The sequence below is a fragment of the Dermacentor albipictus genome, chromosome 2, assembly GCF_038994185.2.
Source record: "Dermacentor albipictus isolate Rhodes 1998 colony chromosome 2, USDA_Dalb.pri_finalv2, whole genome shotgun sequence".
Taxonomy (NCBI): Eukaryota; Metazoa; Arthropoda; class Arachnida; order Ixodida; family Ixodidae; genus Dermacentor; species Dermacentor albipictus.
In genome coordinates, this window is record NC_091822.1 from 18017691 (window position 1) to 18031979 (window position 14289).

General features: G+C 48.0%; 5 non-coding genes across 5 annotated transcripts; all 5 read right to left on the reverse strand.

The window, feature by feature from the left end:
* Positions 1-8481: 8481 nt before the first annotated feature.
* On the reverse strand, positions 8482-8554 carry TRNAR-UCG (transfer RNA arginine (anticodon UCG)). Its single transcript has one exon. It is a non-coding gene; the product is annotated as a tRNA-Arg (tRNA).
* A 213-nt stretch (positions 8555-8767) lies between these two features.
* On the reverse strand, positions 8768-8840 carry TRNAR-UCG (transfer RNA arginine (anticodon UCG)). Its single transcript has one exon. It is a non-coding gene; the product is annotated as a tRNA-Arg (tRNA).
* A 70-nt stretch (positions 8841-8910) lies between these two features.
* Positions 8911-8983, reverse strand: TRNAL-UAG (transfer RNA leucine (anticodon UAG)). The gene has a single exon. It is a non-coding gene; the product is annotated as a tRNA-Leu (tRNA).
* Positions 8984-13986: 5003 nt separating this feature from the next.
* TRNAR-UCG (transfer RNA arginine (anticodon UCG)) lies at positions 13987-14059 on the reverse strand. The gene has a single exon. It is a non-coding gene; the product is annotated as a tRNA-Arg (tRNA).
* A 70-nt stretch (positions 14060-14129) lies between these two features.
* TRNAR-UCG (transfer RNA arginine (anticodon UCG)) lies at positions 14130-14202 on the reverse strand. Its single transcript has one exon. It is a non-coding gene; the product is annotated as a tRNA-Arg (tRNA).
* Positions 14203-14289: the final 87 nt, after the last annotated feature.

The following is a 14289-nucleotide window of genomic DNA, read 5'->3' on the forward strand; positions in this document are numbered from 1 at the left end:
AACGCAGTTGTTTTATCCCAGTTAATCATGCTACCTGTCATGGAACAAAATTGTTTGGCTGTATGAAGAACTTCACGTATGCTATGCCTATCTTGACAGAGTACGGCCACATCGTCAGCATATGCAAGAATCTTTACTTCAGTACTCTGTAATCTAAATCCGTGCACGTTTGAATTTTGGATAATTGATAAGCAAAAGGGTTCTAGGTATATGGCAAAAAGTAAGGCTGAGGCCGGGCATCCTTGTCTTATAGAACTGAGTATGTCAATTTCTTCACTCAGCGTCCTATTAACTACCAGGCGTGTTACACACTGCGAGTACGCCATCTTTAATCCATCAAGAAACACAGTTCCAACTTGCACATGTTCTAACACGTTGAACAACACTTCATGGGAGACACGGTCAAAAGCTTTTTGTAAGTCTAATTGCATCATTGCTATTGGGTCTCCAAAGTCATCGCAAATCTCTAAGACACTTCTTACTACATGTATATTTGTCGTAATACTACGACCTTTTATGCCACATGTCTGGTGCGGTCATACAATGTTTTGAACGACATTCTGCATTCTTTTGGCCAACACCTTCATGAAAATTTTGTAATCCGTATTCAAGAGGCTAATGGGGCAATATGACGCCACAGACTGAAGTTTGATGTCATCGTCTGATTTGGGGATTAAAACAGTGTGCGCTTCAGTGAAAGACCGTGGTAGCTTCTTTTTATACCCCTCTTCGATAACTTCGAACAGCGCGCTGGCAATCTCTTCTCTAAACATTTTATAGAATTCTGCTCCGATTCCATCGGGGCCAGGTGTCTTTCCAGTGCTTAAGTCATCGATAGCTTTTTTAACCTCCTGTATACTGAATGGGGCCTCCAAACTTTTTTTAGTTTCGTCGTCAAGCTTGGGCACTAAAGAAAGGAAATCTTCACTAAATCCACTCGCCATCGGAATACGTTTTCCAAGCAAATCGCGATAGTGGTCAAAAAACGCGTTCATTATCTGACTTTTTTCTTTCGTCAGTCTGCCATTGTACGTTATTTCCTTAACTTCTTTTCTTCGTGCATATTGCTTTTCATCACTTAGTGCCCGCTTTGTCGGCGTTTCGCCCATCCAAAGCTTTTCTGTTCTTGACCTAATAATAGCACCTCTGTACTTTTCTTTATCTAAAAGTTCCAGCTTGTTTTTGGTATTTTTGATTTCTTCAGTGAACGAGCCCGGTTTCACACTCTCTTCCTTTAATAGTGCTTGCAGTTTCGACTGCAATTTCTTCTCGTCTTGTTTCTTCTCAAAATTTAGGATAGCCGTACGTTCTATAGCACTCAATTTAACATCTTGTTTAAAACCTTCCCACCTGGTTTCCCAGTCGTCTTTTCCATCTTCATACAGCACCGTTAACGCTTCACTTACTTTTCTAGAAAAACTTTTATCATTCATGATGCTATTATTTAATTTCCAAAGGTGCCAGTTGAACTTAGGCATTTTTTCCTTTGTCCCAAGCGTGAATTTTACCAAACAGTGGTCGCTGAAAGACACTGGTATAACAACATATTCGTCACAACACATCACAAGGTCAAGTGGGATGTAGGCTCTATCCAAACGCGCGTGACTTTGTCCCTGAAAATATGTGAACTCAACCCCGCCATTAGACATGCAGAGGACCACATCTTCTAGTCCATTCTCTGCAATCAATTCCGTCAATAACAGTGCGCTTTGATCGCGCAAATTTACACATTTAGAGCGGTCCTCAATCGCGCACACACAGTTGAAGTCACCAATTAATATCACATATTTACTACAATCAAGGAAACCCCCAATTTCTTCAAAGAATGCTTTCCTTTCGTTGTCACGATTTGGGGCGTACAAGCAAATCACGCGCCATTCAAAATTCATTAACGACAAATCACAAACCACGAAGCGCCCGCTCTCACTGCTTCTTATACTTGTCTCAACTGCACCCATCGATCTTTTTATAAAAATTGCACACCCTCCCGATAAGCCATCAGCATGTGACACACAAACATTATACGTTGCGCTGAAAGGCGCAACCATTCGATCAGTTTCGTCCTCCCTGTGTACTTTTGTTTCTTGCACGGCGATCACGTCTAAATCATGTTCCGCAAATAGCCTACTTAATTGGTATTGGCGACTTCTAGACGAAAGCCCGCGCATATTTAGAGTGGCGAAACGAACTGCTCTCGCAAGTCTAACAGCCATGTTTATCTTTAAAAAAGGATGCGCTCACCAAACAGTCTGTGCCCCGATATTGGGGTACACCCTCGGGGCGTTAGCCGTGCTGTCAAGTGGGCGGCTAAGCCGCCCTCTTCTCCTCCTCCGTAATGTTTGGCTTTGGGGTGGGCCGCAGCCGGCGACTGGTGAACGCTTTCGTCGGCGGTTCACTGCTGTTGGCATCCTTTGTCTCTGCACCGGCGTCATCTCGTGGTCTCTTTCCTAGCGCACTGCTGTCTTCTGCTTCTCGGCAATCCATGGCGTCCACTTCGTCACTCTTGTGGTGAACTCCCGCTGTCTCTTTATTTCCACTTGTGTTGTTGGCACCACCCTCGATGAATTCGGAGCCCTGTGTCTTGGCTTTTGCGTCTGCTGTAATTTCTACCTGTACAGTGGCTGTCAAATTTTCCGCGGTAGTGTTTTCCGATTGCTGACTTCCTTTGGTGCTGGTGCCTTGTACTCCTGATGTTGTTGCAGAATGCAGACATTCTTCTGCTTCCGCTTCGTCCATGGTGAGCTCGGATTTCTCCGTGCTCAACGTGGCCATGGCAGCTGCCGCATACGTCCTCGAGCAGTTTTCTACGGCGTGTCCAAAGCGTTTGCAGACGTTGCACCGCGGCACGCGGCAGTCCTTTCTTATGTGGCCAATCTGTTGGCAGCGCAAGCACCTTGGCGCTCTTCCGGGCGCTACGAGAAGGGCTAGCTCACCTCCGACGCGCAGCTGATGTGGTATATCATCCAGCGTAACGTCAGCCTTCAGTCGCACCACAACTGTGCGTGTCATGGTGCTCTGTTGGCTGTAGCCGTCAAGGTGCCATTTATCCAGTCCTATTTCCAAGACGGTTCCGTAGGGGCTCAGGGCGTTTCGCACGTCTTCTTCGCGTACATGGTAGAGCAGCCAGTGAAGCTTCAGACGGACGTCGCGGTGACTTGGATCAATTACGATGCATCTCCGACCCTTGACCGCCAATTCCGGTTCGGCCAAAAACTTCTTGGCGCCTTCAGCAGTCTTGCAGGTAACCGCCCACACATGATTCATTTGATATGCGCCGAGCGCAAGAACCTCGGTGGGCGGAACACGTTGAAACAGTGGCTCACGAAAATCTTCTGCGCGATATGGTCTACCTTTTACATCAGCATGTAGAAAAACGGTATTTTGAACAACGTACCCAGTTGGCAGTGGGGGCAAAATGATTGCATAGTCCTGATACATTTCGTTCCTGGTACCGCGGCTATGGTGGGCCGCTACATCCACTCCGACGGAGCTCATATCAGCCACGTCCGTACACTACGGTGGCCGGAAGTCAACTAGGCCACGCGGACAAGTGTGTTTGTTTTTCTTTATTGCCGTTTTTGGACGCATAACACAAAGTAACATGATAAAACACTTCAGCCACACTTGGACGGACGCGAGTGGTGCTAAAAACTTTTCATTTGTTACAAATCATCAAACAGTGAAATCCACTCTGGTGGATCAGTCTGAGCCCTGAAACATTCGCGAAGATAAACAACACTTTCGATGATGTTTTCACGTGTGGATCTTGTATTTATATCTGCACGTCGCACCTGCATTCGCGTTTTCCACAAACTGCGGAGGCCAAGAAGCATAATTAAATCGTAGGGCACTTCTTCACTTTCAACTGATAAGTACCGGATGCCGTAAGGACTTAAAGGTAGTTCCTTTTTAATCGTCCTCTGAAGGACATCCCAATAAAAAATTGGATCCCAACATTCTAGGAAAACATGTTCCACTGTCTCGGGCTGCCTGCATAACAAGCAGTTTGTTGTCCATGGCACGAAAAGACCTTTATCCTGCAGCCAGGTTTTAACAGGCAGCGTACCGGAATGCAGTTAAAAAAAAAGTTTTGACCACAGGTCTAACGGGCATGTTCTTAACTCTTCTTAAAATATCTTGCCCTGGGCCTCCAAAGTGAGGTGTCCGATAAATGGGTACCGGCAACATCACGTCAACCAACGCTTTGTACAGCTTTTTCTTATTGACATTACATAGGTATTCAGGGCTGACACGTACTTCCAACATCTTGCACGAAAGTACAACCTCGCGCAAGTATCCTGTCACAGCACCACACATGTTATCACAGGAGACTATCCTTCCAGGGAGCAGTCTCTGTAGGCGCACTTGCATAACAGATCTTAGAAAGGGATCACTTTGATCACGCAAAAACATAAATCGCGAGACCACTTGACGCAAAAAAAGATGCGCCAGGCCAAGGCCTCCGCTTTTAACGGAAACAAACAGGTTAGTTCGGCTGGTTCTTTCCCAGGTAGACGCCCAAATAAAAACAGCAAAAACACGATGCATTTTTTGAATAGCTGTTCGGGTCGCACACAGCACATTCATGACATACCAGAGCTTCGACATTAAAAAGACATTACAGATAGAGGCACGGGAAAACATTGATAGCTGTCTTCCTTGCCACGCGACCGCTTTCTCTTTCATTCTCGAAGTTTCTTCTTTCCAGTACGAGCTGGGATCCCGATAACAATCCAGAGGTACTCCTAGATACCGCGTTGGCAAGGTGGACCATCGAAGCCGAGAAAAACAACCCGGTGTTACGTCCCATTCGCCATGCCAAAAACCGGAGCTTTTTCCCTAATTGATCTGACTTCCAGTCTGAGCGCAGAATTTTTCAATCACAATTGTCGCTTCACAGATACTCTGTCTATCAGCACAAAACACCGCTATATCGTCAGCATACGCGAGTACTTTCACGTGTGATGACTGCAGTCTGTACCTGAAATTCGGTCAGAGTTGATAATTGCCAGGCATAGTGGCTCTAAATACACTGCGAAAAGCAAGGGGAAAAGCGGGCATCCCTGTCTTACTGAAGAACGCACAGCAAGTTTGTCAGTGAGATCCCCATTAACTATAATGCGGGTCGTACAGTTCTTGTAGGCCATTTTTACGCCCTCTACTATAATGTCCCCTAGTTTGGAGTGTTCCAGGGTGGAAAAAAGGATTTCATGGGAGACGCGGTCAAAGGCTTTCGCCAAATCGAGCTGCATCATTGCTATCTGACCGCCAACTGCATCGACACACTCTAATACGTTGCGTGCGACATGTATATTTGTAGCGATGCTACGGCCTTTAATTCCACACGTCTGGTGAGACCCTACCAATTTCGTGATCAAAGACTGCAGTATTTTTGCTAGAACCTTCATAAATACATTGTAGTCGACGTTGGTGAGACTAATCGGTCGATATGACCCCACCAACAGTCGTTCTTCCGGATCATCAGTCTTGGGAATTAGAACGATGTAGGATGTATTGAAAGACAATGGAACCCGTTTGCGCTCATAAGCCTGAGTTATCACATGGAGCACGCACTGTGCAACAGGAAGCCGAAAGGCTTTATAAAAGGCCGCACTTAGCCCATCTGGTCCAGGAGCTTTCCCAGATGTTAGGTCGTCTATTGCTTTTTCTCTCTCCTGTAAACTTATAGGCAGTTCAAGACGTTCCTTAATTTCATCATCTAGTCTTGGCACCAGCCTCAAGAAGTCTTCATGGAAGCCTTCTATGGTCTCGAGCTTATTGCTAAGAAGTTCTGTGAAATGTTCGGCTATAGCACACTGAATGTCTCTCGCATCTTCCGAAGTCCGGCCGTCAAATCGGATGCTCCTACTTTCTTTCTGGCAAGCGTATCTTTTCTCGTCTGATAGCGCTCGTTTTGTCGGCGTTTCGCCAGCCCACAATTTTTCAGACCTTGCGCGTATGACGGCGGCCCTATACCTGTCGGCGTCGATTCTTTCGAGCTGGCATTTCACTTCCTGTATTTCTTTCGAGAAAGTTCCCGGCGCGCTATTTTCCATGCTCAGCATCCATTCAAGTTGCCCGTTCATTTCTTTTTCTTTTTCTTTCTCTTTATAGCGAGCCATGCTGCTCTTTTCTATTGCTTTCATTTTTACCCACTCCTTGAACCCCTCCCATTCAGTTGCAAAACTAGCTGGCTGCGCGTCTAGCAGTTTGTCTAGCTTGGTCTTTACTTGTATAATGAACCCTTCATCCTCCAAAAGCTTTGTGTTCAATTTCCATAAGTGCCAGTTAAAGCGCGATTTCCTGCCCTTCATTCCTAAACTCATGCTCTCGAGGCAATGATCACTGAAAGCCACAGGTTTAACGTTATAACTTGAGCATAGCGGCATAAGATCGACAGATACATACATTCTGTCTAGTCTCGCATGGCTCTCCTGCTGAAAGTGCGTGTATTCTGGGTGGGTCCCAGTGGAAAACACATTGCCAACATCCTCGAGACCATACTCATGCACAAAAGTATTCAAGACTTCAGAGCTATTGTCTCTCAGTGGCCTAAACTTCACTCTGTCAGCTGCGGCGCACACACAGTTGAAGTCTCGCAGTACAAGCAAAAACTTGTCGCCATTCAACCATGGCTCAAGGGATTCAAAGAAAATTTTACGCTCGCTTTCTACATTAGGAGCATATACACAAACAATTCGCCAACAAAAATTCGAAAATGTGAAATCAGCAATCAAAAGGCGACCACTTGGGCATGCAAATACAGCCTCTACGTTCACTCTTAACGTCTTACGTATGAATACAAGGCACCCACCCGACGTCCCAACAGAATGACAAATGCAAACATGAAAGTTTGCTTGAAAGGAAGACACCATGCGGTCAGTGTGCTCTTGGCTCTCTATTTTCGACTCTTGTAAAGCAATTAAATCAATATCGTTATCCAGAAGAAGGCGATTAAGCTGGTATTGTCGCCTTGCTCCCAGACCTCTGACGTTCAACGTCGCAACTCGAAGTGGAGCAATAAGATTAAAAGCCATGTCTTAGAAGAAGAAACGCCTCTATCCGCATGGTGCCTACCTTCATGGTTGACGTAGCTTTCCTCACGACTGCCAGGACCTCTTGACACCGGTCAACCAACACAGCCGGCGCTGACACCGACCAGGACACTGTGTTACTACGGAGGCAGTTTCCCCGCCTTCCGCGGGTCGGCCGGAAGGTTCGGCCGCGGTTTTAACGATGAGCGTCTCACTCCCCCTGCCTTCAGCGGAGGCGCATCGCCGCTACCGCCAGGCTGCAGCTTGACGTCTCCGCTTTCTTCATGCGGACGTTTTCCAGCAATGGTGCTCGCCGCTTCCTGGTTCGCCTCATGGTATCAATGCCGGGGGTCTCCACGCTGCTTTCTTTAGCGTCCGCGGCTTTCGCCGCCTCCTTTGCCTTGTCATCGTCGTCTTGTTCAGGCTTATGCTGCGCCTGTACACTACAATCTGTTGCGCCGGTGGGCCCCGCCTTCTGCTTCACCAGAGTCGTGAATGATGGCCGAGTCTGGCGCTGTGGTTGTCCACCCACACGGGCTGCTTACTCAGCATCCGCCTCCTCCATCAGCATCTCGGACGAGTCCTCGCTGGTTCCCGGGCCTGTAATGCTCGCGTAAGTGCGAGTACACTGGTCGTCTTCGTGCCCGAAGCGTCGGCAGATTCCGCAACGCGGGACTCGACATTCCTTGCGGATGTGGCCCGTACCGCGACACCGAAGGCACAGCGGGGGTCTGCCTGGTACCACGACAAGCGCCAACTCACCGCCAACGCTCAGCTGGTGTGGCAAGTCATCCAACTTCACGCCCGCTTTCAACTTGAGGGTGACAAGCCGGGTGGTTGATCCCTTCTCTGTCATACCTTGCACACGCCAGCGCTCCCGGCCTACTTCGGTAACTTTCCCATAGGGCGCAAAGGCGACACGCACGTCCTCATCAGGCACATTGTGTAGAAGCCAGTGGAGCTTCAGTCGAACGTCCTGGTTCACCGGGTCAATCACCAGGCAGCGCCGGTTTTTTACACGCAGCTCCCCGATGCTCGAGATCTTCACCGCGTCCGCGTCCTTGAAAGTGATAGCCTAGACATGGCTCATGCGATACGCCCCCAGGGCGATAACATCCGGAAGAAGCGAATGCGGTGCCAATGCGTCACGGAAATCTTCAATCCGGTACGGTCGCGCCATAATATCAGCGTGCAAAAAACTGTATTTAAAACATAAAGACCTGTTGGCAGACCTGGCAGAACAACTTGGTAGGTGCCCTCCTGTTCCATCGTCCTGTTTCCGCGGCCAGAAAAGGCCGCTGAAGCCGCTCCAACGGAGCCCGTCATCATGCGTCCGTCACGCTCGGTTGCCGGAAGCAGAATCTAGGCCACGCGGACAAGTGTGCACCGGCAGTGCACAACAGTTTAATATGTATTCTTCAAAGTGTAATTAAAAATATTCAAAGAACGTCCGCGACAGGATTCGAACCTGCAATCTTCTGATCCGAAGTCAGACGCCTTATCCATTAGGCCACGCGGACAAGTGTGCACCGGCAGTGCACAACAGTTTAATATGTATGCTTCAAAGTGTAATTAAAAATATTCAAAGAACGTCCGCGACACGACTCGAACCTGCAATCTTCTGATCCGAAGTCAGACGCCTTATTCATTAGGCCACGCGGACAAGTGTGCACCGGCATTGCTCAGCAGTTTAATATGTATTCTTCAAAGTGTAATTAAAAATATTCCAAGAACGTCCGCGACAGGACTCGAACCTGCAATCTTCTGAACCGAAGTCAGACGCCTTATCCATTAGGCCACGCGGACAAGTGTGCACCGGCAGTGCACAACAGTTTAATACGTATTTTTCAAAGTGTAATTAAATATATTCAAAGAACGTCCGCGACAGGACTCGAACCTGCAATCTTCTGATTCTAAGTCAGCCGCCTTATCTATTAGGCCACGCGGACAAGTTTTCTTTTTCTTTGTTGCCTGCTTAGACATTAACATAGACACAAAAAAAGTTCATATACACAGTGCGCCCACATCACATCAGGTGGGATGGTCGCTAAAATTTCTTGAGGCACACCAGCTCATCAAGGATGCTAACCCAGTCTGGGGTTTCGCCTTGTGCACGATACACTTCTCGTAATAGTGACATACTTTCAAGGAAGTTCTCTCGCGCAGAGCACACATTCACATCAGCATGATGTACAGCCATTCTTGTTTTCCACAAACTGTGGAGGCCCAGCAACATGAACATGTCGAACGGTGGCCCGTCATCGCTTTCAACTGGAAGCAACCGAATTCCATAGGGGTTTAGGGGGAGTTCTTTTTTAAGAGTGCGCTGCAAGATGTCCCAGTGAAAGACAGCGTCCCAACACTCAATGAAGGCGTGTTCAATTGTTTCAGGCTTTTTACACAGCAGGCAATTGGTAGTCCAGGGTACGAATATTCCTTTCTGTTCTAGCCATACTTTAACGGTGAGGGTGTTCGTGTGTAGGTGGAAAAAGCAGGTCTTACAGGCATCCTTTTGACTCGTTTCAGCACATCTTTTCCTGGGCCTCCACAGTGAACACTCCTATACAGTGGGATAGGTAACATGCTGTCAACTAAATCTGCGTACAGTTTCCTTCTTCTCACTGAGCACAAATACTCCAGCGAAAAACGTGCGCAGAGTATTCTAAAGGATGCAACGACTTCACGATAGTAACCAGTCGCTCTAGTGATAGCACTAGATGTGGACACAACAAATTCAGGCAGTTCTGTTGCCATTTTCGCCTGAATGACTATACGGAGAAAAACATTTCTTTCATCTCGCAGGAAGATGAACCACGATACGATCTGTCTAATGAACAAGTGTGAGAGCCCAAGGCCCCCATTTCGAACTGTGCGAAAAAGATTTGTTCGACTGGATCGCTCCCAAGTGGAGTTCCAGATGAAGATAGCAAACACCCGATGCATTTTTTGAACGTTTACACGGGACATGAACATTACTTGCAGTATGTACCAAACTTTGGCAATCAAAAAAACATTGCAAGCTGAAGCACGTGCAAACACTGACAATCCCCGGCCCTGCCATCCTTTTATCTTTTCTTTCATTGATTCTATTTGTCCGGTCCACAACTGTGTCGAGTCCCGATAGTGCTCAAGGGGCACTCCTAGATACAGTGAAGGCACTGTAGTCCACTGCATACCGGCGAATTTTGTGGGTGTCGCGTCCCAGCTTCCATGCCATATTCCAGCACTTTTTTCGAAGTTTATCTGGGCACCAGTGTACCTACAAAAGGATCTTGCAAGGCGGAGAGCCTCGACCACGCTTTCCTTGTCTTCACAATAGACGGCGACGTCATCTGCATAAGCTAGCATTTTAACTTCTATGGCGCGCAGCCTAAAAACACGAATGTTTTCATGCCGTATGACTGCCATTCAAAAGGGTTTGAGGTACAGGGCAAAAAGCAAAGGAGACAAGGGACAGCCTTGCCGTACAGACGAGCGGACTGGCACCCGCGAACTAAGACACTTATTAACTATAAGTTGCGTGTAACAGTCTTCATAAGCCATTTTAACGCCATCTACAATGACGCTCCCAACATTACAGTACTGCAGTATAGCGAAAAGCACCTCATGTGACACCCGGTCGAACGCCTTCGCAAGGTCTAGCTGCAACATGGCCACCCGACCCCCAATGGCATCACAACATTTGAGCACATTCCTTGCAATGTGGGTGTTCGTGAAAATGGTGCGGCCTTTAATGCCATACGTCTGGTGTGGCCCTACAAGCTGCTGAATCACACTTTGAAATCGTCGAGCCAGTACTTTCATAAATATTTTGTAATCTGTGTTGGTCAGACTTATCGGTCTGTATGAATCTACTGAAAGGAGCTTTTCCCGGTCATCGGTTTTCGGAATTAATACGATGTGTGAAGTCCGGAATGAGGGTGGTACTTTTTTAGATTCATACGCCTCTGCGAGTAGTTGGTGCAATATACACGCAAACTCCTGACTGAATGCCTTGTAAAAAGCGGCGCCTAGGCCATCCAGCCCTGGCGATTTGCCTGATGGCTGTTCTTCTATCGCCCTTTCGATCTCTGACACAGCTATTCGTCTCTCAAGACTTTCTCTTACGTCGTCATCCAACCTTGGCATCTCGCTCATGAATTCACTCTCGAAGACCAGTCCAGAACGCGTCACATTGCCGAACAATTCGTGATAGTGCTCCACAAAACCTTTCTCAATCGACGAAGCGTCTGACGTCACCTCGTTTTGAAGACGTATCTGTTGGATCTCATTTCTTGACGCGTGACGCTTTTCATCGCTCATTGCCCGTTTGTTTGGTATTTCACCCATCCATAGGCGTTCGCTTCTAGCGCGTATAACTGCTGCTTTGTATCGCTCGGCGTCGATAACTTCAGGCTCGCGTCTTACTTTCTCTACGTTTTCGGCTAATAGATCGTGATCCGCATTTTGTGCGCTTGACAGATATTGTAGCTGTCTTTGCAGCTCTCTTTGTTTCTGTAATTTATCGTGCTGAAGGCTGCTTCCTCTTTCTATTGCAATGAACTTAACTTGAATCTTAAATTCCTCCCATGTGGTAGTAAAATATTCATCCTCATTTGTCATCAACTCTGTTATCTTTTCCTTAACCATGCGCACAAATGGTTCATCATCAAGCAGCTTTTCGTTGAATTTCCACATGTTCCAGTTGAATCGTGTTCTTTTAACTTTTTCCCCAATCGAGAAGCTTACCAAGCTATGGTCCGTGAACGATTGCGGTGCGACGTTATAACTATTACAAAGGGTGATCAAGTCGTCAGAAACATACACTATGTCCAGCCTAGCTCGGCTATTTCATTAAATGTGCGTGTACTGCGGAATCAGACCATCAGCGAGGACTAGGCCCACATCTTCTAAGTTGTGGTCTTCAATTAGTCTGCTCAAAAGGAGAGCACTTTTATCGCGAACCCTTTCCCTTTTTAGTCGGTCTTCCGGAGAACACACACAGTTAAAATAACCAAGAAATATGACGAAGCGATCACATTTTAGATATTGCTCGATACATTCAAAAAACAAAAATCGATCATTCACATTGTTTGGCGCATAAACGCATACGAGCAGCCACAAATCGCGAGAAAAAGAAAAATCTACAATAAGCAAGCGGCCAGTTTCAGAAACAGTTACACTTTCTTCAATAATACCAGCACTCTTCCGTATTAACAACGCACATCCGCCTGATGTGCCATTCGCATGGCACACGAACACATTGTAATGCGCGGTGAAAGGCGTCACCATGCGATTGGTCTGCTTTTGGGTTTCGACCTTAGTTTCTTGTAAGGCGACTACATCGAGTTCCTTCTCCATACACAAGCGGCTAAGTTGATATTGCCTCCTTCGCGCTCCAAGGCCACGAACATTTAACGTGGCAACTCTCACTGCTCTCTCTAGTTTCACCGCCATTTATCTGCAAAAGCAAACCGATCGCATGGTGCGGCTGAAGAACAAGCGATCGGGACACACTGTAGAAAAAATTGCATGCATAACGTTTGCACTGAACACCGCTCGATCCACATGCGTACCTTTAGAGCGTACGCGAAGCCCGATTCCAAAAAGGACGCCATCTCTTGACGACGTTAGTCCGGGCGCCCCAGTAGGCGCCGGGCCCTACTTAGGCGGTTTTGCCGCCGGCCGTCTGTCCGGCGGGATGTTTGGCTTCAGGCGCACGGGCACACGACGACCCGCCTGCGCTTTTGGCGGCGGCTCGTCTTTGGCCCCGTTGTCAAGGTTGCCGTCCAGGTTGCCGTCCAGGTTGCCGGTCGAGTCCCTCGCTCTTTTCATAGCCGCATTGCTTGCACTCGATTCTTCGACGTCCATGAAGGGAGTTGCCGGTCCGTGCTCCGTGGCGGCCTCCTCGGCAGTGGCGGATTTTGCGGCCGATTCTTCTTTGGCTCCTTCGTCGCATGCCCTTCGCACTGCATCCTTCGGGCCCGTAGGCAGCACATTTACCACCTTCGTGGATTTAGCAGCCGGCACAGAAGGTGTTGCAACTGTGTCCGCTGATGGTACTAGCACGCGGGAAGCCTCATCAAAGTCAGCCTCGTCTATTAACAGGTCAGCCACGTCCTCTCGAAGCGCAGGTCCTGCGACGGATGCGTAAGTCTTAACACATTCCGTATCCTGGTGGCCGTAGCGACGGCATACTGCACATCTCGGGACGCGGCAGTCACGTCGCACATGTCCGGTGTTTCGGCACTTCAGGCAAAGGGGTGCTCTGCCCGGTACCACAACTAGGGTCTGCTCACCAGCTACACGAAGTTGATGGGGCAGGTCTTCTATGGTCATACCCGTCTTCAGAACCAGGGACACCGCCTGTGTCGACGATGCTTTATCTTGAACCCCTTGAACACGCCACTTTTCATGGAAAACGTCCGTGACCTTTCCGAACGGTAACAGGGCTGTCCGTATATCCTCGTCCGACACGTTATGAAGCATCCAAAGCAGCTTCAGCCGCACGGCCTGATTGGCTGGATCAACGACAATGCCCCGATGTTCATTCACCTTGAGGTTCTTGGCGCTTGAAAGCTTTTTCACGCCTTCGTCGCTCTTGAAAGTAACCGCCCAAACGTCGCTCATCTGATACGCCCCTCGGGCGATGACATCAGCAAGTAGGCCTAAGCTAGCCAACGCATCTCGGAAATGTTCCACACGATACGGCCTGGCACGCACATCCGCATGCAGAAAAACTGTATTTAAAACTATCCGACCTGTCGGCAATTGAGGCAGCAAAACTTCGTATTCCGGGTCTTCTGAGGCAAAACTCCTGGTACCGCGGCCCCAGTACGGAGCTTATGATCGGCATGTCCCCTCGCTAGCGCGGCAGAAAGCCGAAACTCTGGCCACGCGGACAAGTGTGCACCGGCAGTGCACAACAGTTCTATATGTATTCTCCAAAGTGTAATTAAAAATATTCAAATAACGTCCGCGACAGGACTCGAACCTGCAATCTTCTGATTCGAAGTCAGATGCCTTATCCATTAGGCCACGCGGACAAGCGTGCACCGGCAGTGCACAACAGTTTAATATGTATTCTTCAAAGTGTAATTAAAAATATTCAAAGAACGTCCGCGACAGGACCCGAAACTGCAATCTTCTGATCCGAAGTCAGACGCCTTATCCATTAGGCCACGCGGACAAGTGTGCACCGGCAGTGCACAACAGTTTTATATGTATTCTCCAAAGTGTAATTAAAAATATTCAAAAAACGTCCGCGACAGGACCC